Consider the following 26,535-nt stretch of genomic DNA (forward strand, 5'->3'; position numbering starts at 1 on the left):
GGGGTGCGAGCCTTCTCCTTTGCCTCTACTCTTTTAAAAGATTATTTTATGTATGAGTGCTCTATCTGCATGTACACCTTTATGCCAGAAGAGGGCACCAGATCCCACTATAGATGGTTGTGAGCTACCATGTGGTTGCTGGGAATTGAACTCAGGACCTCTGGAAGAGCAGCCAGTGCTCTTAACCACTGAGCCATCTCTCCAGCCCTTGCCTCTATTCTTGATTCTCGTTGATTTAACTTGAACATGTCTAAATGTTCTGTCTTGATCTGTGACTCGTGTGAGATAATCTTTTCCCCACACTTTCCCGGTAGCTTCTCTGTGTAGTACACACACTGGTAGCTTTTCAGTCTACTGCTGTCATGGTTTAACCCCTTCCAAGGAAAGGCAAAGTCTCAACTTTTCACGGATCTCTAGTTATCTTCTCCCCTTTAAACATCATTGCCTCTAATATTGGGTGAGGTTATGATTTTTGTTCCAACACCAAATATGATTTACAAGACTCTGGGAGAAGGGATAGCCTGTGGTATGCTCCTACATTTATATTCTTTCTTTTTTCCTTCATAGGAAGGCTATTAATAACAAACTCTTGCTTTCCTACAGCAATGTCTTTGTCTCCCCTTCGTTCCTGAAGGACAGTGTCACCCAAGTGACCACTTAGATAACTGTTCTCTTCAGCATTTCCAATGAGACATCATTTCCTCATTCGATCCCCTTGCTTTCAGGTGGGAAATCTACTAACATTCTTACTGGCATCCCTATGGTGACGGTTAATGCTGTCAACACAGCAGGACTAGAATCACCTAGGAGACAGTTCCAGACTAGGTTAACTGAGGAGGTAAGACCCACCCTGAATCTGGGCAGCATCACTTCATGGCTAGAAACCAAGACTGAATAAGAAGAAGAAAACCGAGCAGGAGCACACATCTCTTTCTGCTCTCTAACTGCAGGTGCAATGTGACCAGCTGCCTCACGCTCCTGCCACCATGTCCTTCCCACTGTGATGGACTGTCACCTTCAAACCATGAGCCAAGGTAAACCCTTCCTTCTGTAAGTTACTTTGTCAGGTGTTTTGACATAACAACAAGATAAGTAATGAATGCACGTGTAGAAAGTGCGTCATTTCTGATTTCAAGACTTTTTCCTTCACCTTTAGTCTTCAAGTTTCTAATAAAGACATGGATGGGAGTGGATGTCATAGGGGTAATCCCAAGTGGAATTCTCTGAGCTCCTTTAGTCGTATGTTTAGGTGTCCTTCAAAATTTTGGGGAAATAACCATACTCCTTCAGGATCCCCCCCCCCCAACAGTCTGGCACACAAGTGTTCCTGTGTTTCTGCTCATCTCCCCTGTGGTTTGGGTTGGGTGACTTCTCTTTACTTGCCCCTGTGCTCCCAGAATATGTCCCCTGTCATTAGTGGTCAGTTCTGGACTCATCCTGGGACTGTGATCTGTTTAATGTGATTTTCAGTACCTCCATTTTCTGTCTGTTCTTCTGTAGAACCAGTTCGTAGCTGGGGCTTCTCGCTTTCTTCGTCTGTTTCAGGAGACTCTGTCATTGCTGAAGCATTGTTACTGCTTCAACCCATCAGATAATTCCACAACCCCACTCACCTAAGGCCTGCCACACAGTGGCTCCTGCCTTGTGTTTATTCTAGAGAAAGATGGTCCAGGGCTGGAGAGACAGCACAGTCACTAAAGTGCTTACTGCACAAGTGTGAGAACCCAAGTTCAATCCCCAGAACACATGTAAAAATGCCAATCATGGTAGCACATGCTTGCAACTCCAGCTGTAGGGAAATGATAACATGTAGATCCCTGGGGCTTGCTGGCCAGCAATTAGTGTGTTCCAGGTAAATAAGAGACTCTGTCTCCAGAAACATTCTGGTCCTGCAGAATGACACCTAAGGTTGATCACTGTGGTAGTTTGAATTTAATTGGCTCCCGTAAGTTCACAGGATGTGAAACTATTAGAAGGTGTAGCCTTGTTTAAGTAGATGTGGCCTTGTTGGAGGAAGTGTTCATTGTGGGAGTGAGCTTTGAGGATCCTATGCTCAAGCTATTCCTAGTTCAGACCACGTCCTGTTGCCTGTGGGTCAGGAGTAAGGACTCTCAGCTCTGTCTCCAGCACCATGTCTGCCTGTTTCCCACCATGTCACACCATCACTGTGATGATAATGGGCTAAGCCTCTGAAAATGTAAGCCACCCCAATTAAATGTTTTCCTTTAGAAGAATTGCCATGGTCATGGTGTCTCTTCACAATAAACAGAAACCCTAACTAAGACAATTTCTTACTTCCAAACATACACATGCACTCACAAACATATTAACATGCACACATTCATGAACACACATACACACACATACAAACACATATGATGATCCACATGGTTTGTGAGCAAGAGAGAAGGTAACACTGTGTTCTCTGTCCTTCCCTACTGGTCTGGCAGGCTATGCAGCCTGGTGCTGCTCTGAAATGTGACTGAACACATCCTGGCTATAAGAAAGTCCAGGCAATTAGACTTTGTGCCCACAGAATGAGTGGACAACACTGGCAGGAAACTGTCAGCTGCAAAAAAGCGGGAGGGGGTGCGAATCAGCTATTTGTCAGGGGCAACGAAGTGGAGCAAGTTAGACCTCCTGTGAAATTACCATATGTGCTAATTGTACGTGCAGCAGGAATGGTTGGCTGCCGCTCATTTACATTTGATTATTATATTTGCAGGTTTTAATTGCATTTGAATATTTCTGTTGCTAAGGCTGCCAAGCTCATCATTAGTTGTCAGCCATTCTCAGTGCTGCTTTGGCTGAGGAAATGCAGGTGTCCTCCTGGGGCTCTCTTTCCTACAGAGGTGCTCTTCTGGCTGGGGCCTTGGTTCTGGGAGCTGTCCCAGGTGCTGATTCAGAAACACCAGCTCAGAAATCCCCCTTCATTTCTCATTGACGTCTTTACATCTATGAGATTTCAGGCAAGTTACTAAGCCTCTCTGGTTCTCAGTATCACACAGTGAAGAGCCATTGTATAGAGCTAAAAGCCTCAATGGTCGAAGAGTTTGACATAAGGCAAGGCTTAGTCACCAGGGACTGTTAATTCTCTCACATACCTGTCCCTTATGTCCACTGACTTGGCGATGCGCCAGCCTCCTACCTTGTCTCATCGCTTCCTTCCTCTTTTAGAATCTGACTCTCACTCATCCCTACTATCTGTTGAACACTTATGGGCCTTACATTGCTCTCCATAGCCTGCAGGACCGTTTCCAAGCCTCAGAATTTGGCATGCAAAGCCTCACAAGCAGGGGCCAGTACTGAAAGCACTGAGGGCAGATGCCCTCACCACCAGTATGTCTAGAATGGCCCTTGCTAAAAAATGAGGCATTGGCCAAGTTGCCCTCTTTGCTGACCAGCACAGAGCCTGACTAGTCAACATGGGCACAGCAGAACTCAGCCCCTTGGCTGGACCTTGCAGAGCTCTCAAGCTTCGCCATGACAGCACCAAGGCATAGGGTTCCCTTAGCTCAGCTCAGCTCTTAACTCCTCCTTCATTTTCTGATCATGCATATTGATAGCTTTGATGTTTCCCAATTAAGCATCTGTCTTAGTCAGGGTTTCTATTGCTGTGAAGAGACACCATGACCACAGTAACTCTTATAAAGGAAAACATTTAATTGTGGCAGCTCACCTATAGTTCAGAGGTTTAGTCCATTATCATCATGGTGGGAAACAAGACGGAAACAAGACAGCGCGCAGGCAGACATGGTGCTAGAGAAGGAGCTGAGAGTTCTTACATCTTGACTTACAGGAAACAGGAAGTGGTCTGAGACACTGGCCATGGCTTGAGCATGCATGAGACCTCAAAGTCCACCTCCACAGTGACACACTTCCTCCAACAAAGCCACACCTACTCCAACAAAACCACAACAACTCCAACAAAGCCACACCTCCTAATAGTGCCTCTCCCTCTGGGGGCCATTTTCTTTCATATTGCCACAGCATCCTCTCTCCCACAGACCTTGGTAATTTTCACTGCTCCTTGGGAACATGTGTTTCTAGGCCTTGGAGATATGCGAGGGCCTTTCCTCCTGAGCAGAGACTTCCTTCCCCATTTGTAACTCAGCAGCCCCGAAAGCCTCAGCTCCCACAGCCAAAGGCAGATGGGAGAAACCCCTGACCTTCTGGCAGAGTCTTGGGCTGGATCCTCTGGGTCTTTTTGTGTCTCTGTTAGTGCTAATCTCACTGTGCTGCCATCTGCTCAGCTTTCTGCCTAATACACCAACTCCGTGCTCCTGCAGGACACATCTCAATCATCGTGGTGCCCAGCCAGGGCCTGGTTCCTGCTGGGAGCTTAGTATATTTCTGTTTAATGGTGAAAATCTCATCATAACCAGTTCCAAGAGCCTGGTGGACATTTGGTAAGGGTAGTGTGGATTTTCATCATTGGGAAAACTCACAGACATTTGGAAACTTTAGTTCTCTCTCCCTCCCCCCCCCCAGATACAATGAACATCCCAAGAGTCTTAATATAAATGGTTCCCTTTACAGGGTTGTGCATGTGCACATGAGCTTGTGTGTGTGTGTGTGTGTGTGTGTGTGTGTGTGTGTGTGTGTGTGTGTGTGCGCGCGCATGCTGGTCAGTTCATCACTATAACAAAATGTCTGACTCCACTACTTATGATGTAAAGGTGGTTCATTGAGTTTACCATTTGGAGATTCAGAGTCCGTGCTTGGTGGCCCATTGGCTGGGCTTCTGGCATGAGATGAGGGATGGCACCCCTACCCTGTTCTGGGAGTGCTAAAAGTAGTAGCTGAAAGAAGTGTCTTAACAGACTCAGAGAGAGCTGAATGGGTAGTGCCAACTTTTTGTTGTTGTTTTACAACCCTTTCTGTAGAGAACTGCCAAAAGGGTCAGATGACTAACACCTTTAACCCCCAGTGACCTGGGAACCTCCCAGCAGCCTCTACTAGAAGGCTTCCAACAGCACGCCCTGGGGATCAAGACTACAGTCCCCATGGACCCTAGGAAAAGGGCATGTGCAAGAAGAGTACAGCCTGTGTCTACACCTGGAGTCCAACAGAGGATGAATGTCATAGGAAGTGGGTGGGAGAGTTGGTACCTGCCATGCCCCCTGGTTTGCATCCTCAGATTCCCTCTGGGTACTATCATTGTGCCCTGTCCTCCATATTGTTCAGTATACTTTCCTGGCTTCCAGGAGCAGATTTCATATTCTAAACTTTATGCTTGGAAGCCTTCATGGTACAGCCCATGAAGCTTTCTGAGAAGTGTCGCTGAGGACTGGCCTAGAGTGGAAAGGGAAATGGCACATTAACCTTAGAAGGTAGGGAGCACATTGAAGGTAGGCACACTAAGCCCCACGGTCCTGGGGCAGATGTGTGTCTGCTGGTCCTGAGGAACAGGTGTGGTAAGCCTGGAAGGGTTGGAGTAGAAATGAGTCTGGAGAGAACAAAAGCAAAATCAGGGTGGGGGTGTGGTGGGCCACTGCAGGAAAGTGGCTTAGATGGAACTACTTAGAGAAGTGTGAGAGAGGGTCAGAGTGGCCTGGCTAAGTCTTAATAGCATCCCTGCATCCTCACTGGGAATGCCAGGTTGGGACTGAGCAAGAGGGAGATGATCAGGCAAAGGCCTACTGTGCTTGTCAGGATAGAGGTGGTGACAACTGAGACCAGGCTGGATCTGGGGAAGTGAAGAAGCTGGGCTTAGGGGATTCCCAAGACCTCCTTATGGATAGTGCGAGCTGCAAAAGAGATGGAAGATCAGAACTACCTATGTGTGCACCCCTGTAGAGTAAAATGGAGTCACTCTATTGAGCAGGGGATCTAAGAGGCTAGTAGAGTGAGGGACACTGAGAGCTGAGCTGTACACGTGGTGAGCTGAAGACGTGGAAGCACCAAATGGGACTCCTTAAGCCTCAACAGGCCTAGAGGCCAATGTACACAAACACACCAAGGAATGGGTACTGAGAACTGCATACCTGCAGCACTGATAAAACCATGGATCCCATTGCCCATTGTCCTCTCTCTCTCTCTCTCTCTCTCTCTCTCTCTCTCTCTCTCTTTCTCTGTAGGCATGAAACTATCATCACTTATATATACCGAGGAAACTGAGACCCAGGAGAGTTACATCACATCTGCCCACATTTGCATAGCCAATACCTGATAACCTGGGACTGTACCCCAGCTAGCTCATAGTCATTTGGTACCTGACTTTGCACAGAGGAGCTGGGATGGGAGGTCAAAAGATCATCACTGCCCACACCCTTACTTACTGTTGTTTGGATGAGGTGGGAGCCACTGAAGGATTGAGAGTGAATGAATGGTGTGATGTGAACCCAAGGGCTCTCCCTGCTGTGCTGAGAAGGGTCTGCAGGAGCAAGGAGACCAGCAAAGCTGACAATGGTGATGGAGGTAGATGGCTATGGCTGAAATAGCCATTAAAAAAAAAGCATTTCCACCACACTCAAGACAGGGCTCCACCACACATATTGTAATGATAGATTTTGTCAACTTGACACCTTGAGATGGATAGAGAATCACCCAGACAGGGAGTCTCAATAGGTATTGCTTAGATCAGGTTGGCCTGTGGGCAAGTATATAGGAAATGATCTTGATTGCACTTATTGAGATGGGAAGATCCCACCAACTGTGGGCAGCTCCATTCCTTAGGAAGGAGATTCTGAACCGTGTGAGAATGCATGGATAGATTTATCGCTCTCTGCTTTTACTGTAGATGTGATGTGACTAACTGCTTCCAGTTACTGTCATCATGAGTTCCTCCACTATGATGGATTGTGAACTTAAACTGTCAGCCAAATAAGCCCTTTAGCTCCTAAGCTGGTTTTGCCAGGATATTTTACCACAGCAAGAGGAAATTATACTCATCACTCATTCACAGGGTGCCTGCTCCATGCTGTTCCCAAGATCCAGAGGCAATGGCAGACCCAATTCCTGCCCTTACATGAGGACCCTGAGTGTCACTCACCTTCAGAGGGTGGTATCCTAGGGACAGGTTATCTGATAGTCCCTGGGTTATAAGAGCGGTAAGAGAGTGCGCAGACAAATGACATACAGACAAGCAGATAGGGCAACTAAGCTCTGCTTGCCTGTGTGTTTATAGTATGGTGGTGATATGCATCAGCCCAAAGAGTGTAGCTAGTGACATGGTGGGAGTGTAACCAGCAGAGCAGTGGAGGGGATAGTTTGGTGACAACTCTTTGGAGTTCCCTCTTTCATGTATCAAGCTTGTTCTGGCTCCATGGCCTCCCTTCCACTGATCACTAGTCCTGGAAGCCTGAAGTTGGAGTCTCTTTCCATATTTTATGATGGAACTTTCTGTCAATTATGTTTTACACTTGGCTAAGAGGAGCAGCACCCAGCTTCAAAGGCATGAGATGAATCATTTGCCAATTCTACATGGCTCTCAGAAGCCACCGAGCACAGTGTAGGTCCTGGGAAGGTCACTTCTTCTCTTTGAGCTTTGTGTCTGCAACTTGGTCATAGACAGGAAGCTGTAAGATCAAAAATGACCTCTAGAGCCCATGTCCTACAGTCTCCTTCCCCTGGTAGAGAGAGAACCAGAGTAACTCTACCTGCATGGTGCCAGCAGCACACGACTCCTGGAGATAACCGTAAGCAACTGTTTAGATTAAGATTAACCTCTTAGAACATCTTTTAGAGATTGTCTTGATTATGTTATTATAGATATTGGAAGATATACCTTAACTGTGGGTGGAGCCACTCTCTAGGATGAATAGCCTAGATTGTATAAAATAGAGCTAGCGAACTGAGCACTAACATTAAATATTCATTGTTTTCTGGTCTTGACTGTGGTTGTGAGGTGACCAGTTCACCCAAGTCCATGTTGCTCTAGTTCCCTGTCATGACAGACTGTACTCTGATGGGGGAATGTCTTTCTGTATGCTGTGAATATATGTTGCTCTGATTGGTTGATAAATAAAACTGTTTGGCCTATGGCAAGGCAGCTTAGAGGCAGAAAAGAAATCCAAACAGATAGACAGGAAGAGAAAGGAGAGGCAGAGGAGACACCAGAGAGCCGTCCAAGGAGCAACATGTAATGGGACACAGGTAAAGCCATGGAACATGTGGCGATACATAGATTAATAGTTATGGGCTAATTTGAGATGTAAGAGCTAGCTAGTGAGAAGCTTGAGCCATTAGGCCATACAGTTAGTAATTAATTAAGCCTCTACGTGTTCATTTGGGTCTGAGCGGCTGCAGAACCGGGCAGGATTGAAGAAACTTACAACTACAGTACTCTGGAACTGTGGGACAAATAAATCCTTTCATTCTTAAGTCACTTGAGCAAGACCCTCAGCCTCTTTAAACCTCTTCAAGCTCCCAGGACTGAGATGCCTCTGAGCCTCTGGGGTGTGGTGACTGGAGAGGATACTTAGTGAGGTGACAGCCCAGCTCTTAAGCTGGTGTCCTTCTCAGCCCAGAGCCACATCAACTTCATGGAAATAGACGCAGGCATTCTCCTCTTTATGGTGCTGGAAGCAGGTAGGTTTCCATAGTAGAAGTCTTGTTTGTGGTGCTGTCTGCAGAATCCTCAGTGTGCTGAGGAAGTATCCTACATGTAAACGTGGAAGGCTTCAGTGACTCAGCTCAGCTAAGATGACAAAGTGTTGGCTTCCATCAGCTAAGGTTAGAGGGAATCCATGCAGGCCAGCCCAGCAGGCAAAATACTGCTGCAGGGAAGACTAGAACACATTCTTTTGAACCATGTAGAAAAATATGGTATTAGTTTCTGTATCTCTTGAAAACTGGTAAGGAGGCTGGAAAACCTTCTGTGACAGTAACAATTATGATAATAAATCTCTCAATTAGCTCTAATATGCAGACACTTTATACAAATGAAAGCCAGTGCTTTCTTCTGTCTGTTTATGGAATACATCACACCCTTTGGTGCCCTGGTCATGGAAACTGTTATCCACCAGAGACCATGGGCTGGGAGGCTGGGGGCTGAATTCTGGTTTGGAAAATTTATTCTGTCATAATATCATTGGCCTCTGCCCTCAAGGAACTCAGAAGCTGGCAGAAATGTCACAGAAGAGACATAATCATTTTAAGCCAGTGGTAAGTGACATGAAATCCTGTGATATTAAGAGTTCAGGGGACACGGTGGATCAAGGCAAGAGCCAGTCTCAAAGGTGAGGGTGTGCATGTAAGAGAATCCTTGAAGACGAGGACATGGAGGAGGAGGAGGGAGAAGGAGGAGGAGGAGGAGGAGGAGGAGGAGGAGGAGGAGGCACATATCCAAAGCAGAGGCCTCTGCATCTCTGCACTGTAGGATCCAGTGGGAAATCCTGCAGCAGAGACAGGCAGTGGCAGATCTGGGGGACCCTGGACGCCTGGCTCAGAGTTTATTCTGTGTCCTCCCACACACTAAGAGCTGGGTGGCTATAAGGGATGGAGAACAAGGCCAAAGCTGTGGTCAGGTGAATCACTCTAGAGACTTTGGAGCACTAAAAAACATTGTGCTACCAGTCTGGAACTTTGATGGCCCCATGGTGGGTGTGACTGCAAATTGAGAGGAAAAGATAGTGACATCCCAAGGTCTTCAGAACTTTCCTAAAGGGTTGGTGGGTCCAGGACAACATTAGGAAAGGATCCGGCAGAAGCAATGAGTCCAAGAGAATGAGAGTGGGCTGAGACCCACAGGCAGGGCAGCCAGAGGAGAGGGAAGGAAAACATAGAAACTGAGCATGATTACAACACCACACACCACTGGCCCAGTCAGCACCTGTGCCACACTTAGATCACTCCTTTTTAGAGAAGAGGGATGTTTAGAAAGCCTAGGGCCATGGGGACCAAGACTACCTGTTGAATAAGCAGCAGAGCCAGGACCCAAGCCAAGGTGTGCTCTGAGTTTTGTGCTCAAGCAGAAATTTTGTGGCGGCCTGACTGAGGCAGTGCTCCTCAGGTTGCCCTTTTACACCGTGGAGAAACATGAAACAGCCCACTCAGACCCATATTCTGATGCACTGGATGCACGAGCCAAACACAGTAGCTGCTTGAAGCCTCACATTTTGGAGGAGTTTGTTTGGCATCAAAGATTTTCCACCAGCCATTCGGTTAGTTATGTGACTCTCAGCTGGCTCAGTGCTGTGGCCCCAGAGCAATCCTCCCCTTCCATTTGGCATTCTGGATTTAACCTTACTTTAAAAGGGATTTCTCCCAATGTTTTGAAAGATAACATGGTTGTCTGAACAGAAGGAGAGAGTGCTTTCCTACTGATTTGGGAGACCCCCATTTCCCTGCTGGCTGTTTGCTTCCGCTCAGGGATGACACTGAGAAGCCCACTTGCCTCTGGCTCTGACAGTTGTCCCAGTTGTGAGCTTTTTGTCTGAGGGTCCAAGTGAGCAGTGCAGTTTTCCTGCCTGGCTGCTTGGTTCTGGCCCATGAATCATTTAACAAGTCTCTGTGTTTCTCTAGGAATCAAAGAAATCCTAATGATCCCCCAAGCCCTCTTACCTTGTGTCCTACAGTATGTCTGTCTCCATTTGTATCAACAGGAGAACCAGCAAATACTCAAACCATGGAAACCATGCCTGCTGCCTGAGCCCACTCCCCTGACATAGGACGACAATAGGAACAGCAGCGTATCCACCCCAAGAAGCCTTTAATGAGAAAGAAAGCACTTACTGCACAGATCAACCCAGAGGGAGTGATTTCTGAAGCAGTACACACAGGTGACATTGAAATAGTTTAATGGGTAAGGGTTGCAAATCCAGTACACCTAGTCTCAAAGTTGGTCCTCCCATTTGAAAGTTGTATTTCCCTTAATTTTTTCTTTATTAGTCCATCAAATATATGTATGATGCATAATATAAATAATTGCTCCAGGGTATAAAGATAAGGTGTATTAAAAACTGGATAAAAATAAATAAAAACCACAGTGACCATTGCCTCATATCCATCAAGGTGGCTAATGTAGTGAGCAAGCACACACACACACACACATACACATACTCATGCTTGTGCAAATGTGGGCAAGAACAGGAAGAAGCCAGGAGATTTGGGAACTGCTGGTCAGACTATGAAATGGTGCTGCCAATATGGGAAACTGTGGAGACTCCTCACAAACTAACAGGAGAATTATTTTACCACCCAACAGTACTGCCTCGGAGTATCTGCCCAGTAGAGCTGAAATCCGGTTTGAGAAGTGGTATGTGAGTATCACAATCGTGGCAGCAACCCTCACAGTAGTCAAGAGGAGGAAGCCAGGGAAGCAGGATGTCCATGCAGTGGGAGATTATTCACTCATAAAAAGAAAACAATCCTGTCACATGCTGCAACCTGGATGACCCCCGAGGATATCGTGTTCTGTGAAGCAAACCAGTCACAAAAGACAAATCATGGTTTGGCAAACAGAGCAGCCAACAAAAGACCTTGTCTCAAGGTGGAAAGGTGAGGGCCTAAGGTTATCCTTTGATCTCCACATGCATTCCACGGCACGCATACATGTGTGTGATAGTGCACGCGCGCGCGCGCGCGCACACACACGGGCGGAGGCAGAGGAGAAAGAAGGAGAGATCAAGAGTTTGACTTTTAAATCCCCTTTGCTGGCATGCCACTAACAACCTAAGTTACTCCCCCTAGGCCCCACCCCTCAGGGTCCCACCATCTTCCAAGTGTTGTGGGATATTTGTACACTGTATGAAAATGTATTGCTGTGACTGGTGTAATAAAAAGCTGAACAGCCAGTAGTTAGGCTGGAGGTATAGGCAGGACTTCCAGGCAAAGAGAGAACTCAGGGAAGAAGAAGGCAGCAGCATGGGCAGTATGGAGAGATAAGTAACAAGCCAAATGACAGAATGTAGATTAAAATAAATGGGTTAAAGATCCAAGAGCTAGTGGGTCAAGCCTAAGCTAAGGCTGAGCATTCATAATTATTAATAAGTCTTTGTGTCATTATTTGTGAGCTGATGGCCCAAAGAAAAGTCTGACTACACCCAACAGTGACCAAGATTTTAATCCCTGAGCCTTTGGGGAACACTTAGGACCCAAACTATAAGTAATACAAGGCACTTAGGATTAAATCCCACAATTGATGTGCGACTGTGTATGGATAGTATTATAATACTGCAATAAAAAGCTTTATAAAAAATCTAAATACACGGAGGGAAATGCCATGTCATAGATCTAATAATAAAAATGTCAGATGCCCCAAAATTAATCTATAAATCCAATGGTTTTCCTGTCAGGAGCTGATAGTTTTAATAGGACTTGACAGATGGATTCAAAAGCCTATCTAAAAGAACAAAGAGTGAAGACATCTGAGAGAACTTTTGAAAAATGAGGGGAGAGACTGACTCACTAGGACCCCAAACTTCTCAGAGGAATGCTATGATCAGCAAGAACGCTATGCTGGGGGAGGGTAACAGAGGGGAGGTGCTGGGGGAGGGTAACAGATGGGGGTGCAGGGGAGGGTGACAGATGGGAGGTGCTGGGGGAGGGTAACAGAGGGGAGGTGCTGGGGAGGGGGACAGAGGGGAGGTGCTGGGGGAGGGTAACAGAGGGGAGGTGCTGGGGAGGATAACAGAGGGGAAGTGCTGGGGGAGGGTAACAGGTGGGAGGTGCTGGGGAGGGTAACAGAGGGGAGGTGCTGGGGGAGGGTAACAGAGGGGAGGTGCTGGGGGAGGGTAACAGAGGGGAAGTGCTGGGGGAGGGTAACAGGTGGGAGGTGCTGGGGAGGGTAACAGAGGGGAGGTGCTGGGGAGGGGGACAGACGAGAGACAAGGCAGAGAGCTCAGACAGACCTAGGGAAACGTGAAGTATGGCTGGTGGCAGAGGTGGTGTCTGTAGATCGTGGAACAAAAAAAATAAAGCATACTATTCACAGGGAAGGTGCATGAATGAGGTTCTGTCAAAATAAAACAGCTGTGTGTCAAAAGACAAAATATAAAGAATAGAAACAGAATCTGCAGATCTGAAGGGTGTATTTGCATCATGTGTAACTGACACGAGTTTGATATCTGTGTTGCATAAAGAACTCTATGTGGGGCTGGTGTGCTAGCTCAGACGGTGTAACTCTTGCAAAGGCCAGATTTCAGAGCCCAGTACCTATGCTGACTGGCTCACAACTGCCTGTAACTCTAGTCCCAGGGGGATGTGGCATTCTCTTCTGGTCTCTGTGGGTACCTACACTGATGTGCACATACCCACATCTAAACACATACACAGAGACACACACAGATGTTCATGCACACACACGTGAAACAAATAAAAATAAATATTTTGAAAAAGAACAGTGTGTGGTACTTTTTTTAAAAAGCAGTGGTCGATAATAAATTTAAAATATAGGGCTGGAGAGATGGTTCAGCAGTTAAGAGCACTGGCTGTTCTTCCAGAGGAACCGGGTTCAATTTCTAGCACCCACGTGGCAGTTTACAACTGTCTGTAACTACAGTTCCAGGGGCTCTGACACCCTCACACAGGCATGAATGCAGACAAAACATCAATGCACATAAAATTAAATAAAATCTTAAAAAAATAAGTTTAAAGTGTAAATTGGCCAAAGTACAAAGAAAGCAAAACTCAATGTCACAAACACACCCAAAACACCTCATTCAGGTAAGAGATAAAAGTTGATAGGGATGTCCTACCAATCCAGAGAAATCTTAACATCATAGTATTTCCAAACCCATTAAGGAAAAGCCCAAGCGGAAAGATATGTGAGATAAATTCCAGAAGTGATAACTGTTCCTATAAAAGGCAAAAACCAAAGCTATGCTAGGACCCCAGGAAAAGGAAGATCCTCCATGGACACAGCAGAGGGAGGCTGGTGCAGACAGACAAACTTACAGCAGGAGTTTGTGAGCTGGTGAAAGTGAACAAGAATTCTAAGGCAATCATCAACCGACAGCAAGGCAGCACCTGCCAGCTCCTTTCCAGAGGTCAGGGTATGTCAAATGCTCAGAGGTCAGGTGGGAGGTATTCATGCAGGAGGCACAGGACCTTCCCAGCATCACTACACTCACAAGTAGAGAGCACGCAGCAGGTCAGGAAAGCTGAGAGAAAGAGAGAGCCCGAGCTTCTTGGAGTTTACCTGCTGTGAACTAGGGCTGAGGCAAGAGAACTCCATGAAGTCCTGTGAAATTTGGGGTAAAGAGTTGTCCCCAGAATAAAAGACCCAAGCTGGGGGACCCTCCCTCCAGTGATCTAGAATGCAAACAGCCAGGATGTAAAAGCAAAGAGAGAGGTCTCCCATGACTCAGGAACTTAGCAATTCAGGTGCCTAGCAGAAAGAGCTTCCAGAACCAACAGCATGCCATCTCTGCACTCAAGAGGAAGGCATCCTGACCCCACACTCAGACTCACAGTCAGGACTGACTCTGTCGGGTAAAAGCTGTATATAGTGGAGCTATTGTGATCCACAGTGATCTGTCAAATCCTTCCTGACACTCCATAGAGAGGAGCTCCAGGGTGCCAATCAGGGAAATAGTAAGGAGAAGGAACTGTTAATGTCCTGAACAGTCTTGTGCTGTGACTGCAGCATATTGTCTTCGCTTCTGAGAATGCTTCAGCAAAAGTAGGCTAAAGGGAGAAAGAGTATATTATTTCATCATTCAAGGGTACAGTCTATCAGGGAACAGAGAGGGATGGATGCTGATGTTGCTCATCTATCTTTCTCCATCCACACAGTCCAGGCCCCAGCTGGAGAGTGGTGTCACCCAAAGTGAGCAGGCCTCCCCACCTCAATTAATGCAATTAAGACACTCACAGGCATGTTCAAAGGTCTATCTCTTGGGCAATTCCAGATTCTGCCACATTGATCACACTAACCATCACACTCCCTTTAACGTGTAATCATTATATGATTTTAAAAGTTTTTAGCATTTCCCTAAGTGTTTTAGCCTATAGTTGGAGCTCATGTGATTCCATTCCAAAAGACGTAACTCTGGCCTCTTGGGCGGGAGGAAGGGGATCCTTCAGATATTATTAATCTTTAACTCGAAATTGGTAGTTATATTATTGATTTTATTCTGGAGAGAACAGCATTGGTTTTTCCATCAAACTATAATTTTTAAATAAAATAATAATAAATCTGCAGCAAGACCCACATGAAGAAGAATCCAGATTAAATCAGTCTCTTGAGTCCAGTGACCCAACACAAGAAGGGAACAAGCTCTTCCAGAACATAAATGTTAACTTTGTATCTACTAGTCAACAATACAAATTTTCCAGTCAATGGGTTGAGAACACACAGAAAATGGGAATATCCATTCCCGAGGAGGGTGTCACACTGCACACAAATATTATTAGAAGTCAGATTTCCATAGAGACAATTAAATGTAATTGTGAAAACCGTGCTTTACTATGAAAGAGTTAAAATGTGTAAGGATGGAGAATTGCAACATGCATGTGAAAGAGGACCATGGTGCATGAAGCCCGCATGCTACAACATTGGGAATGAGTTCTCATTGGGCAGGCTTGTGAGTGGACTTGTAGACTTGCCTGTGTTTGAGAACAATCAGTTTGTTTTAGACAGAAGTAGGAACTCCTCAAGCATAATACTGAAATACACCCCCATGTGCAAAAGTGAAAACAAGTGAAGTTTCAAAGACAAAAGAATGCATATTATCTGTGTGTTTATATATACATGTAAATGCTACACACACACACACACACACACACACACACACACACACACACACACACGTACATGCAATTTAACCCTGGTGTGAGACAGTTGACTTCTTACTAAGGACAACAAAACCCAGAGGACAGCAGAGCCACACTCTAACATACAGAAAGAAAAAACTAAAAGTCAGTCAACACTGTCCTCAGAAAAACATCATTCACAAGGAAATTAAAACATTCCCAAACAAAACACAGACAATTATCCCCAGCAGATCTGCCAAACATACTAAAGTGCTTAGCTAAGGAAGAGACGAGGGAAAGGACACTGAATGCCAGGCTACACCTTCAGTGAGGAGTGAAGACCTTCCGTGCTCATACAGGAGCACATTGAGGGCGTGTATCTTTAAAGGTTCACCACTGGGGCTGATGACAGTCAATAACCTAAGCGTGAAGGCTGCTACACTGTATTAATGATGCTTAAAATAAATATGACATCAATGTAGAGAAACGCCACCATGAAACGCACACGGTGGCATGCCTGAGAAGTCCTTCACAGCACCATCTGGGATAGTGGGAAAGCAAGCATCAAAGCATTCCCCAGCAAAAGAATGGATAACCATGCTGAGATATTTTCACACAACGTAATCTTCTCATAGTAATACCGAAAAAAAAAAATTAGAGTCTACAGTCCTAGTGTGGATATACCTCAAAATACAAGCAAACAGCAAAGCAAGGAGCCAGAGGTTCCTGTCTGTGATGTCTTGCATGTGCTGTGTAAAGACACACACACATGACCCAGCATGCTTATGCTTAGTGATGTATCCATGTGCAAAATAGCAAGGCAGCTGGACAGCCAGGAAGACTTGGTGCTTACGTCTTATTCCGTATGCATTCCATTATTCCATAAGAACAGCGGGAAACACACACATGCGTGTCCTTTGTAAGTCTGACTTAGACTAATGGCACATTCCTTGTAGAGTTTATTTCAGATGTAAGCCAGAGGATGAAGCAAGAAGCACCCAACATAGTAAGAACTTGATAAACATGTGTTGCTTTGGTAATTAAAATAACAAATTCAGAGTTTCCAGACAAAAATCTCTGCAGTTTGTGTTTTTAAAGGAAAGTATATTGAAGTCTGTGGTAAGTGTGAATGAGACTATTGATTACTTTCTAGAGACAGGGTTGATGTGAGTAGGAGGTGTTTTTATAGCTAAGCAAAAGTTTCCCTCCAGGCTTCCTCCTGAATACGGTGACAAATGGACTTTTCTTGATCTCACTGTGTCAATAAAGTGACATCCTCACTGACATCATTCACTTCAGACTTAGCTCACTCTGCAAATAAACAGCATAAAATAGCGTACGGCTGAAAGGGAGCCAGAACTCCTGCCAACCACTCTCCCACTGAAGATGGAAATCTGTTGGCCTTACAGCCCATGTCCATGACCTCCACACACAGTGAGCCCAGCACATCCCTTTTCTGGGCAGGCACACTTGGAAATAGTGCTTTCTTAACACAAGAAGACCATCTCCCCAGAGCAGACCGCCATCCTTGCTTCTAACGGCGTTCACTCCATCATGTCCCTCCCTGCTCTCTCTCTCTGTCCCTCACTTGCTCAAAGTGTTTTCCCAGAGGGAGCCTCATTTCATGCCATTGTACCAGCCAGTCATGGGTCCTGTCTCACTCAGGTGATGTGCTCCCATAGTGGGTAACGAAGAGCAGTGGATGTTGCTAAGTGCTGGGATGGAGAAAATCCAAGGTGGAATGGATGTACAAGGATCATGTAGGGATCCTGGGGGTCAGGGAAAGGGAGTAACTCAGGAGAAGGCCTTGCAGAGGATGAGGGGGGTTTGGGAGTCCCCAGAAGAGGGAGCAGCAGAGATGAGGCATGTAGGTGTGATATGCACAGTACTCTTGGAATAGGGCACGTGGTTCATATTTTACACATGGTTAGAGAGTAAAAGTGAGGCCAGATATCGGGTGTCAACCTCCAGCCATTCCAGAAGGAAACTTCTGTCACTCATTACAGCCATACAATGAAAGGATCTGAGCAACAACCATTCATTTTGACGGTTTACTAATTATTATTTTAATTGTGCAAATTTGCAGCTCTATCCAGTGCATAAGGATGAGATCCAGGTAGCTAAGATTTTCATCACCTTCAAATATTTCTCTCGGAAGGTGTGGGTCATGTGTACCAACTGCCGTAATGAGATAGAGTTGAGGTTTCCCACACATGTACACCATGTGCTCGTGAGAGCAGTGCGGTGCTGAATTCCAGCCTTGCCTTATCATCGTGTTTGGTGCTTTGAGCTCCTCTCTTCTAGTTACACACAAAATACATAGAAGGTTGGCATGGAGCACTGGGAACCATTGCCCCCACTGTGCACTGGACACTAGAACTTAGTATTTGCCTTTGCATCTGTTTAGAACACTCCTTTACATCTGTACTTCTTTTTTTTTTTCTCTTTTCTTTTCTTTTACATGTTCTGCCCACATGAATGTGAATGTGTATGCAGTGCCCTCAGAGGCTAGAAGAGGGAGTTAGATCCCCTGAAACTGAAGTTATAGATGGTTATGAGCCACCATGTGGGTGCTGGGAATTGAACCAGGGTCCTCTGGAAGAGCAGCCAGTGCTCTTAACCTCTGAGCCATCTCTCCTGCCCCTACATCTGTACTTCTTGAAAATGAGCCACAAGCAGTCCACCCCTAGTACCTGACACTGCCCTCCACTGCCTCCCTATCCCCAACTGAGATTTATATTCAGGCCTACCATCTGGAGATCCCCACTCTACAGCTCTGGTGACTCCAACAACCTCAGTTTGGAGGGCATAAGAGCAGAGCCCCACTGGCCAACCATTCCATGAGGGCTGGGTCTTGTTCTCTGTAGCCATCCTCATCCTCAGAACACAAATCAGTTTTGAAGGTGACATGTGCCCCCTCCCTTTCTCTGGCCCCTTGGCTTCTGCTAGTGGTGCTCTGTATTCAAATTTGCTCCAGTCCTAACTCCACCCACAACTTGCTCAGAGGCCAGAGAAATCTTTGCAGGGAAGATCTGATGCCTCCACTAGATCCAACCCTCTGAGCCTGGCAGGTTAAACACCTACCCCAGTGCCCACTCCTCTCCCCATCTTGAGTGTTAGGCTCTGCAAACACCAGTGTTTGCTCTGATGTCACCTCTGGCCTCCCTCTCCCTGCTTCTGCAGCCTGGGATGCAGTCCTGCTCTGGGATGCCTTCTCTGATTGGAGCCCACCCCTCACCTTGCAACAGGGAGTATCAGCATCACCTCCCCAATGCCTCCAAACTCTCCAAGAACATGAAGCAATTTCTTCTCTAGTTTTCTCAGGCCTGGCCAATAGACCTAGGTTAGTACTTATTTCCTCATCCATATTGCCTGCTAGGTTTGAACTCTAAGACCTAAGACAAGCTTATCTGTCCCACAGTGCTAGCGTGGTCTACAGAATGAAGATGCCAAGTATACTAGACAAACCACTGTTCATGGCCATTTGCTAGAGATCCACCTGCCCCGCTAACCCAAATCCTGCCTGAATTGGGGACACCCAGTAGCCTCTCAGAGAGTACCACTACCAGGACCAGTACACATCTACATCCCTGGCTCCCTGCCATCCATACCTGGCTTCCCTCCTTCTTGCTTGGCTGTTCTCTCCATATCAGTCTACCATAAAGCCAACCTGAGGCACCTTGGTCTTTATTAAAGGAGAGGCTTACACTTCTTAGACCTAACTTGGGACCCTCCTAGTCTCCATCCACTTCTCAGTGCAAAGTACTGGTGTGAGGTTGCCCTGGGGTTGATGTCACATCTCACAGCAGTGTGCAGAGACAAAGTTATGGTCCCTGGATTCATCTGCCTACCACTCCCTACCTGTTCCTGAGGACTGAGGCTTCCCTCTCCATGCACACAGACTCCCTGAGAAAGTCAGCTGCAAGCGTGCTCACACTTGTCTGTATTTGCCGCTCAGCTGGGCTCTTCAACTCAATATTCAATCAAGTTTTACTGAGGGTCATCCATGCTGTGGCTGGCAGTGATCACAGGTGCTTCTTGTCTATTGTTTTTGAAAGCTCCCCCAGTGCCTGACCTCAGAGACACTCACCCAGGAAGGGGGCACCTGCCCACCACCCATGATGGGGCACCTGCCCACCACCCATGATGGCGTGTCTGATTGCATCGTGACGTGTAATGTCTTCTGAGCCATGGGGAGCCAAGCCTTCTCACCACTGAGTAGAAACGTTAGTTATTTGATTCTTCATGTCAAACTCTTTAACAATTAAATGTCAAATTTTTGGTTTGAACTTAGAATCCACAGGGATCAAACAGAATAGACAGAGTGAAACTAGATTGTTCCCTTTGTGATTTAAACAATCCTTTTAAAAGACCATCACTTAAAAAGTTCTGCTGTGGTTGAATACAGACTCCAAAAAAGACATGTCCACATGGAATCTGTGAATATGAAATTATTTAAACATGGGGTCTTAGCAGGTGCAGCTAAGGACATTGGGAATAGCTCACCCTCAAGTATGGTGTACCCTAAATCCACTTTCTGCAGTACTGGCAGATTGATTGTAGGGCTTTGAACAGGCTAGGCCAGTTTCTGCCAGTGAGCTATACTTCAAGCTCCAAACATCCTTCTAAGAAACAGGAATGGAGAGGAAGGGAAGCAGAAAGAAGGAGCTGTGAAGACAGAGGCAGAGCCTGAGGGGCCCTCAGAGCCACCAGGAGCTGCAGAGGCAAGGAAGGGTTGTCCTCTGCAGCCCGCAGAAGGAGTGCACCCTGCCCATGATTTATCTCAGGCATCCGGCTTCCAGAGTATGACAGCACAAATAGCTGTATTCTGAGTGTATGTGCGTTCACTTGTGTATGGATGCACATGTATGTAGGATCCCAGGCATGTGTATGCATTAAGAATATGGATGCACAGGGCTGGAGAGATTGCTCAGTGGTTAAGAATATGGGTGCACATGTGTATGGGGGTATCTGTGTGGCAGAGGGTGTGTTGCCAGAGATCAACCTTGAGTTTTATTTTCAGGTGCCATTTATCTTGTTCATTTGTTGAGATAGATTCTTTAACTGGGACCTGGGGTCCCCTGATTAGATGAGATTGCTAGGCTGAGTGACCATTGTGTCCCAAGAACCCACCTTTGTCTGCCTCCATAGTTTTAGAACTGCAAACACGCAGCACTATGTCTGCATTTCTACATGGGTCCTGGGGATCGAACTCACATTCTCATGCTTGCATGGCAAACACTTTGCTGACCGAACCATTTCCCCAGCCTAAGTAGCCAAATAACTGAATTTGTATGACATCAATTTGTTCTAATTGTTGTGGAGACTGCAGAGAAACCATTGATGTTTTCATCAGGTTAGACAGTCACGGCATACGAAGGTATCAGGAAGCCAAACTCTAATTTCAAACAAACAAACAAAAAATCCTAAGACTTGAAGCCAAGAGTAGAGTCCCTGGGGTGCAGACCCAGCTCTCCCATTCCTCTTTCATTCTATGGATCCAAGGAAATGTTGAAGATATTAGTCAGAGTGAACAAAGGGAAGTGTCATTGAGCCTTTGACAGAAAACCCCATCTAAATCTCCGTCCTTTTTATCCACTCCTGGAAATAGAAATATTCGATGCACCGCTGGCAGCCATAGGAGCAGTCACCGTGGGCAGGACCCTCTGATGTAACTGTGTCTCAGGAAGTCACAAGGGCTGTCAAATCCTCCCCAGCCCCCATGTGCGCACAGCACCTAATGGCCATCCATTCTCAGGAAGCCTTGGCTTTGTCTCCCACACACATTTCTCTCTCCCTCTCCTTTTCCATTTCAGCATATCCTTTCTCTTGCTGTAGTCTGTTATCTTCCTATTTCTGATCAGGCCTCTGAGAAAACATCTGCCAGTTCTTTACTTCCCCAACAATTAAATCCAGCTGGGCCTGGGGACCTCATTTATGAAGCTAGTTCATTCTTATTAATCTCCCGAGTGAAAACTCATCATAGTGATGGATGGAGTAGAATCAGGGTATTAATAACGGACACCTGCAGTGTTTTCCTTGCTTACAAAGCATCTTCACAGGCAGGCCCTCACTGGAGGTTCCTGACAGTGCCCCAGACAGCTGTCAATCACAGTACCTCCCTCCCATGACAGGAGGAAACTGGCTGAATCAGGCTGGCCAACCTCATAGTACCACCCTTCCTCACGTCTCATCCCAAGGGGATTGAGGCATGGGCACATGGCCAAGGCTAGAGAGACAACATGTTTTCCAGTATTGTAGACATAGCCTCATTCTGCTGGACCTCAGCTTCCTCAATGGTTAGTTCTAGAAGGTTCCAGATGATTTCCTTTCCAAATTCATCAGAGAGTTTCCTGTGCTGCATATTCACTGAAAAATTGGGCAAAGAAAGGCCAACGTAGGGACAGCTGCTTTGGCAGGCCGTCTCACAGCATCGATTCATACTCAACAGACACAGGTCTGTGGCTCAGACATTCCACATCTGGGTTCACCCCACCAACAGTATGAGTATTTATACCCAAAGCCTTGTACCTGACTGCTTCTAGCAGGGCTCATGGTACCAGCCTCAAATTGTAAAAGACTTGATGGCCTACACAATTGATAAACATGTCGTGACATATTATTGCTGGAGGACACCACATATCAATGAGAGGGACCAGTGTACAGGTGTCTACACTGTCTAGAGGAACCTCACACACACAGAGCTGAACCAAATGAACCAGACACAGTGACTCACCATGCCATCATAATACTGGGAGCATATCTGACACCTGCTGTGTGGCTGTGGCCCCATGAAGCAGACATAGGCAGAATGATCCTATGCTGTCCACAGCTAAGGGAGAATCCATCTTGGGGGACATGGCTGAATGGTACTCTGGGGGTGCCCTGGGTTCTGGTCTTTTTCCTTCACATGTATGGGTGCACCGGGTTTTGTAAATACCCTCAAGTTGGATATTTAACATTGGTGCACTTTAAGGCACACAGGGTAGCTTTTTAAAAGGTAATTTTGCAACCAAATAACAGAGTCTGCTCATTCCCCCAAAGAGAGCCGCCACGAGGTCTCTGCAGACTTGACAGTGTCAGGAGGAGGCTGTGACACTTGGAAGGGTGAGATGATGGAATGAGAACCAGAAGACACACCACTGTTCAGGGAGAATGAGCTGTCGCGGGTGAGGGCTTTCCCAAGTTGTTCCAGGAGGCTGCTCTGTCCACCACCGCAGCACAGAGGCCCAGCCAGCAAGATGCCACAGATCTGCCTCCACCCTGTAGTCACCCTGAGCCCATTGCTATGTTATCTTTATTTCCCTGGAGCAGAATCCTGCTTCCAACCCCTGCTGCAGGTGTTCCTGGTGCCCAAGTCACCATGTACTTTGAAGAGCTGGTTTGTGGCAAGAACAAGACCTCTACTCTTACTGCCACCAAAAGGCCATATTCTCTCCTGGCTGCCTGGCTGCCCTCTGGTCTGAAGCTTTGCTTTGAGGAGAAACGGCAAGCAAGACTTGATGGTGTTGACATGGTTGACCGAAGTGCCTCTGGAGCAAAAGGTCCACACTGAACATATTTAGCAGACAGGACTGGAGTAGGCGGTGCTGGGAAAACTCCCTCAAGGACACATTCTCTACCCAGGGAAGTAATCAACTCAGATGACTTTAAATTAGGTTGCCGCCTTTTCAAGGATGGCCACGGCTTTAACGTTCGGCTAGAGAAAGCCCGCTCATTTGAAATTCACAGAGACCAAATTGCTGGGTTGAGTCTAATGTGCTCTCCAGGCTCACAATCTAGAGACCTGGCCTCTGCCAGCCTAGGCATTGCTTACAATGGACTCTTGTGGCATTCCCATAACAGCTGGCAGGCACGCCGTTGTCATTTCTGTTCAGCCAGTGGGAACAAAACCCCCAGGCTGCAGAGTTGTAAATGGCGGCACTCCTGATCACTGCTCTGCAGCCTGTACTTGACACACACTGAGGCTTCTTCACAGCACCACACAACAGACAGCTGTGCCCAGCGGGCAGTACACTCCCCATTTCACACATGAGAAGACTGAAATTGGCGGAGATAGAACTTCTTACCCAAGTGACCCATAGGAAGAGGTGCGGGCAGACTACTTCATCTCTGAATCCACCAAGCGCTCCAGGAGCAGAGAACTCCAATTGATTTAATCTCACAGCTATCTCAGTTGTCAAATGTAAAGGTTCCTGGCATGGGGCTTTGTATCTAGAAAGTTCTTAGAAAAAAAACCAACATTCCTTTACCTCTTCTAAATATGTGTTGTGAACCATTCTTCTGGTTCAAGTTGGAGGCTGTGTTTTCTGAAGTTATTCAAACTCCATGGAGTTAAGGATTCTGGAAAAAATTATCCACACAAAAATAGTCCCAATTCAACTTGGATCTGTACTCTGTGTGTTCTTGGATGAGAATGTCCAGACATGAGACATCTGTTTCATGTGGACTATTGAGGTTCCAAGACCAGAGCCATTTGAATGTTCTTTGAAAATACAGGATGACGCCTGTAAGAACAAAATAACCAGCCTATTTAGAAGTCAGATGCAAAAGGAAAGAGACTTAAGTCCATGGGATGCTCTGATCAGCACTAGTCAGTGACCCATACTCAACGGTCCCTTTCTGTGTAGCAGGTGCTGTGCTACAGAACAGAGCAGTGACCGAGAGAGACATCTGCCCTTCCTCAGAGAACCCCTCTAATCTCTCTCTGGACCAGACTGTAAAAGAGGCGCCGTCAGAAACAATAGCTATGATCTTACAGAGCTCAGCCTGTGCTCCAGGCAAGATACAGTGTGTACTTGGTGTCTCATAGCTCATTTCAGACATGGTCATTAGTATATCCATTTTACAAAAGAGAAAACAAGACAGAATTTTTAAGTAGTATCAATTAGAATTAACTCAAAAGATCTTATAGAGGACACTAATAAAAATTTCTATATGTCATTAAATCATAAATTATTGAGATAACACAATGAAGTGACTTTTAGATAATCGGACTTATTTTATGGGCTACAATTAGAAGTGTTGCTCCTGGGGAGGCTCTGTGGTCATTATTAAATTGTGGCAAAGGTTCAGGGCATACCTTTTTAGAATTTGGTGAGGGCAGAGATATGGCTCTGCTCATCTCAACTGCATCTCAAGCAACCAGCATAGACCACACATGAAAGGTGCCCTGTCAATGTTTGTTGAATGAACAAGTGAATGAATGAATGTTTACCACCTTCATTATGGGAAGTTTTCCCCCATTTATCTTCATCTCTCCAACTCACTCTTATAATTCTGCTAATCCATGAGGTACCTTTCCTCTTTCTAGCCCCTCATGTGGATATTGACTTCTCTTTTACTTTTCAGGTATGTTACTTAAGAGCTTTGTTGACAAGGGTCTCTCTGCTTCTTCCCTCTGCTTCCTTCTTAACCATCAGTCCTTAAGTCCTGACTCATCTGTTTCCTCTCTCCTACCTATCACTGTTTGACGTAGAATTGCTCCTTCTAAGGTCAAGTCCATGCATTCATTTGGCCATTGATATTTACTGAGTGTCTACTGTACAAGAGGCAGGCAGAGCACTGGAGAGGCATTTACAGACTTCCCCTCTTGGGGCACCAGAAAGACAGAAGTTAAAAAAAAATAGCAGTGAGTGAGTGTCTAGAAGCAGCTGAGTATCTACAAGGAGGACATAAAGTCCTGTGAGAGTGGTGTCTGCTTCGTCCACACTCTGGCCGGTGACATCAACCATTCTACACAGTCCTACAAGGGACCAGGAGGGTCCCACTTGCAGTCTTCTTTCGTTATCCCATGTAACTTTTACCAGAAGTTCCATTCCCATGGACTCTAATGTGTTTGCCAGCATTCCCCACCCATGACCTTGGCATCCAACACTCCTTCCTACATCTCCATCTCTACCACCCAATGAATTTCTTTCTGGTCCTTTCCTGGAGCATTGGGGTTCCCAGGATTCCCATCATCTTACACTGGGGAAGCTTTCCAGAAATTCATTGGCCCTCTGCAATGATGGCAGCTGTATATCTTTTCTGCCCTATGCCACCACCTACTCTGTTAATGTCACACAGGCACATGTGCAGAGATGCTTCATGTCTTCATATCCTCATATCTTCAGCCCACAGTGAGAGTTAAGGGAGACCAATATTCAATTGGAGGTCCTTGGAGGAGCTCATCACCTCTTTAGGGTTTGCATAGTTGGAATTACTTTGCTTGTACTTGGGTTTCATTTGTTAAATTAGCGTCCTTTCTTGAGGGTAGGGTGGGACATATGACATATGACATATGTGGGATGAAGGTGGAATGATGCCTCTGGATTCTGAAGTCTCCTAGCATTTTATAGGATAGTAAATTTGAGTATAAACACCTTGATTTTCAAAGACTATCTCAGTTTGCTCTCAGCATTTCTTACACATTCTCACTTGGCTTCTGGTTATTCCTGCTTAGTGTCTGAGATCTCATTATTATCAATGAACAACCTACCTGGACTTCAAGCTCTTCTTACCCTCACTCAGATACAAAAAGCAATCACATTCTGCCATCTTGTTTGTGATGTAAGAAAATGATTTATAGAAAACGAAAATATAATTAATAAAATCCTTCCTAAGTCCACTAATACTCAATAATTTGTTAACATGTTTCAGTATTAAGCTCAAATGTCACCTTCACCAGAAAGCCACATTTGACCTCTTCAGGCCAATGCAGTATGGTCAGTCATTGCCACAGTTGTGGGACTTCTTGTCAATCATCACCAAAACCAGATGCTCATAGACAGCTGGTGGCCTGTCCTATTGACCACTGTCTTCCTAGTATGTATTATACTTTAGTTCCTTGCACAAAGTCAAAAACAGATGGGTGGAAAAGTAAAAAACAAATGGGTAGAAGATGGGTCCATAGAT

The 26,535-nt window shown here is 46.0% G+C and overlaps 1 protein-coding gene and 1 long non-coding RNA gene across 6 annotated transcripts in view; one reads left to right on the forward strand and one right to left on the reverse strand.

Annotated features, from left to right (window-relative positions):
* Nucleotides 1-26,535, reverse strand: part of Stk32b (serine/threonine kinase 32B) — a 254,592-nt gene that overhangs the window by 108,955 nt on the left and 119,102 nt on the right. The gene's annotated exons all lie outside the window — the stretch shown is intronic.
* Nucleotides 762-12,406, forward strand: LOC131921108 (uncharacterized). 2 transcript variants are annotated; one of them, XR_009381840.1, is made up of 5 exons: nt 762-838; nt 951-1,034; nt 10,548-10,724; nt 11,150-11,442; nt 12,240-12,406. It is a non-coding gene; the product is annotated as an uncharacterized LOC131921108 (long non-coding RNA). The 2 variants fall into 2 exon arrangements; XR_009381839.1 differs by lacking the exons at nt 11,150-11,442; nt 12,240-12,406 and having other exon boundaries at nt 772-838; nt 10,548-10,934.

This window comes from Peromyscus eremicus, chromosome 10, assembly GCF_949786415.1.
Source record: "Peromyscus eremicus chromosome 10, PerEre_H2_v1, whole genome shotgun sequence".
Lineage (NCBI taxonomy): Eukaryota > Metazoa > Chordata > Mammalia > Rodentia > Cricetidae > Peromyscus > Peromyscus eremicus.